Source organism: Pseudophryne corroboree, chromosome 11 (assembly GCF_028390025.1).
Source record: "Pseudophryne corroboree isolate aPseCor3 chromosome 11, aPseCor3.hap2, whole genome shotgun sequence".
In the NCBI taxonomy this organism is placed as follows: Eukaryota; Metazoa; Chordata; class Amphibia; order Anura; family Myobatrachidae; genus Pseudophryne; species Pseudophryne corroboree.
The window spans coordinates 226,052,070-226,055,532 of NC_086454.1; the positions used below are offsets into that span (position 1 = coordinate 226,052,070).

The following is a 3,463-nucleotide window of genomic DNA, read 5'->3' on the forward strand; positions in this document are numbered from 1 at the left end:
CTTTTTATAGAAAGTGAAATCCATATTCTTCTTTTTCTCTTTCTTTCCTCCCTGAGATTTCTTTAGACCTGTCCTTATTCAGCTTGTTAATAGCCAATAGGTGTCTAGTTTACCTCTCTGAGCCTTGGTTAGGGATCTGTAGAACCAATAATATGTCGACCAGTGGGAGGTCCTTATGATTACCATCACATTAATTATTCATTTACAATTGTTAGGTGTTAATTTGTCAAATGGTGTGTATACTAAAAAAAAAAAAAAAAAAAATTCTGTAAAAATAGAGCCTTGTCTATTATGTCATTTTAAGACTAACAAATATCAATATTTCAATTGATTCCTTAGATATTTTGCTAATTTACCACTTATTGTCACGTATAGAGAATTCATATTACTGCTATTCTACAAAGTTCCTTCTGTATATAGTGAGATCTAATAAGACTAACAGTACAACTATATTTTGAGTTAAATACTTCTAGTTCCTGATGAATCTATCTAAACAGCGCATTTATGGCTGTATGATGTACTTATAAGTCACTGTTGCCGATTGATACAATCTGTGGGTGTCCCACAGAATGTGACTCCTATTGAGGAACTGAGGACTTAAGGGTCACCATGGTGACAGAACGCAAGCCGTCTCGTCCCAACGTCTTCCGGTCACGTGACGCGGTCAGTCTCCCTGACTTCCCGGTCTGACTAACAACCCGTGGCGCCTGATGACGGGGCTTTCAGCTCCAGCGTCGGCGCAACTGAGTGCAGCGCGTTTGGAGTTGCTATGGGCAACCGAAGTCGCCTTGCTGGGGAGGCCTGTCCTGACGGACACCAATTAGAATAAGTGTGAAAAGTTTATGTCCCGCCTCCATTCCCATTCACTTCTCTATAGGCTCCGTTAGCTGTCAATCAGAACCACATTTATTTCACATAGATACTAGCCACAACAGGGTATTTTGGGAAAGCCAATTAATTAAATTATATGTGGCTTAACTTTAGGTTTATGGTAATTTTCACTAGTTGTAAAATAATTATATACTTACATTGCTATAGGGGATTTATAAAGATCCCCTTCTTTACTTCATAATACTAGTTATTCACAGTCATTTAAACACTAATTAGTATCACTGAAGGAAGTGAGGTCATCAAAGTTCCTTCTATATAAACATGCACTTAGCCTCCATGTCATTGCATGATCACTGGCTCACTGCTGATCACTATTTGGAAGGTAAGGAAAACTTGTCTTTATGACATTCTACACCAGGCTCTATTTAGCTTAAGTTGATGCTGGATTTCTTTTTACACAAATATGTATTCATACTTTGTTAAATTGCTGATATATATTTTTATTTTTAAGCCTTCATGCTGGGCTGTGCAATCTTATACTCCTAGCACAGCTTCCTTTCATTGTCCACCTGTTGGTAATTAAGTGGTGGTTTCTTTAGAGTATTTGCTGTCTGTTTCCATATATCCCTGGGTCAATTGGTTTTAATTAGTGTGATTATACACGTGTTCTCAGATTGGGACTTATAGGCCCTACACACTGGCCGATTTTCAGAAAGATATGAACGATCTCGTTCATAAATGAACGAGAACTCGTTCATATCTTTCAGTGTGGAGACTCCAGCGATGAACGATGCGCGTCCCCGCGCTCGTTCATCGCTGGTCTCCCGTCGGCTGTGCATGCAGGCCAATATGGACGATCTCGTCCATATTTGCCTGCACTTCAATGCAGCCGCGTGACGGGGGGAGTGAAGAAACTTCACTCCCCCCGTCACTGCCCCCCCGCCGCCGGGTCGCTCGTCGGCCGTATCGGCCGTCGGGCACCTCGGCGGCGCATCGGGAAATGAGTAGGGCCCATTAGTTAACATAGGTCCTAACTGTTGTTATACAATTAAATCCTCTAGGTATCATATCCATAGGATACCATAAGGACTCTGTATAGATTTCTGCATTTTTCACCTGTATTGTGACTTCTGAGGTATGTTATGATTAATGTATTTTGTGCTTGTGGATTCTTAATGTTAATAGATTAATTACAATAGTGAATAGAGTCTTCATTGATAAGATGCAGATTCATCAGCACATGTACTTCATATAGAAGTAATTAATTTTATACTTCTAGTCTAAAAAGACAGAAAAATTAGACTAGAGGTAATACACGCCCATTTTTATTTTTTAAATGAAGGTTAAGGTCTATGATGTATGGAAAGATTATTAGTAATCTCCTAGAACATATCTTTATGGTCTGACTAGTCCTCACATTTCAGATGTGAAGGCGTTTATATACCAGTGATTCTTGAAATGAGTGGTATCTGAGTTTAGGCCCTCCCTTTTTGTATACCTTTCACCATGATAAGGTGAGACACTAACAAATGCTAATTAACTCATTAGGTCCTCCATGTGTGCATGAAGTTGCCGATTCCTCTTTTTTTCATACGAATGCTTCCCTTTTGAGCTCTTCGTAATCTGAGTTACCAGATTCACGAGGTATGTTGTACATTATTCAACCTCTACGGTTTAATTGAATTTAGATAATAGATCCCTTCAAGAACTTGTTATATTCCCAATTAGGCTGACTTTATGCCCTTATTTCACGCCTCATTGATGTTTGGAAGCCCACGTATGAACCTATTCGGCCTATGATCTAGGCCTATCACTCTTTTGGATAGACATTATTATCTAAGGTATGTCTAACATAAAATATTTTTCGGTGGACCATATTTATGAATAACATCTTAAAGTCTCTTCTAATTATGTGAGATTATCAACTGCTCATTCCATGTTTTCGTTTTTTTCCTTGTCTTGCCCATCTTTGTTGTTTTTTCGGACTGTTCTTTTGGATTGTTTGTACATTTTCTTATGTATTTTTATGTATTTTCATGTATTCATATATTTTATTGAATGGTTGTTCTATAATTTCTAGACGCACCCCCGATGAAGTCTAGTTCCTAGACGAAACGCGTTGGGTTACTGTATTTCTTGTTGATGTTATCTCCGAATATTTAATGAGGAAGAATAAGGATACAACAGAAAGGTTGCCTTCTTTCCTCCATATCCCATTGATGGATTTCTGTAGGAGAAACTACATCATAATGTACATGTAATAATGATGGATATACTTCATGTTTCTGTATAATTGTTTTAATAAATTTTTATGAAAAGTACAGTCCTTTATGTGTTTTAAAAACCTGTATAAATATTGATTGCAAATCCTGTTAAGCAATAGTCTTTGTATAAGGGTATTTGTAAACCCCTGGGGCGCCATTTTTCCTCTTTTTCTATACTCCTATTTTCTTTGCTCAGTTCCTCCTAACAAGAAACTCAGAGGAACCAGGCAGCCCATCCTAGAGATAGCTATACCTAATCGCCTATTTTGAAACCAATTAGCGCAGGAGGAGAGTGTTTGTGGAGTATATATATATATATATATATATATATATATGTGTGTGTGTATATATGTATATCTATATATATA

At 37.6% G+C, this 3,463-nt stretch overlaps 1 long non-coding RNA gene across 1 annotated transcript; it reads left to right on the plus strand.

Annotated features, from left to right (window-relative positions):
* The first annotated feature begins 1,181 nt into the window (after nucleotides 1-1,181).
* Nucleotides 1,182-3,152, plus strand: LOC134970122 (uncharacterized). The gene is made up of 5 exons (XR_010189677.1): nucleotides 1,182-1,213; nucleotides 1,893-1,966; nucleotides 2,380-2,475; nucleotides 2,560-2,672; nucleotides 2,912-3,152. It is a non-coding gene; the product is annotated as an uncharacterized LOC134970122 (long non-coding RNA).
* The last annotated feature ends 311 nt before the right edge of the window (nucleotides 3,153-3,463 follow it).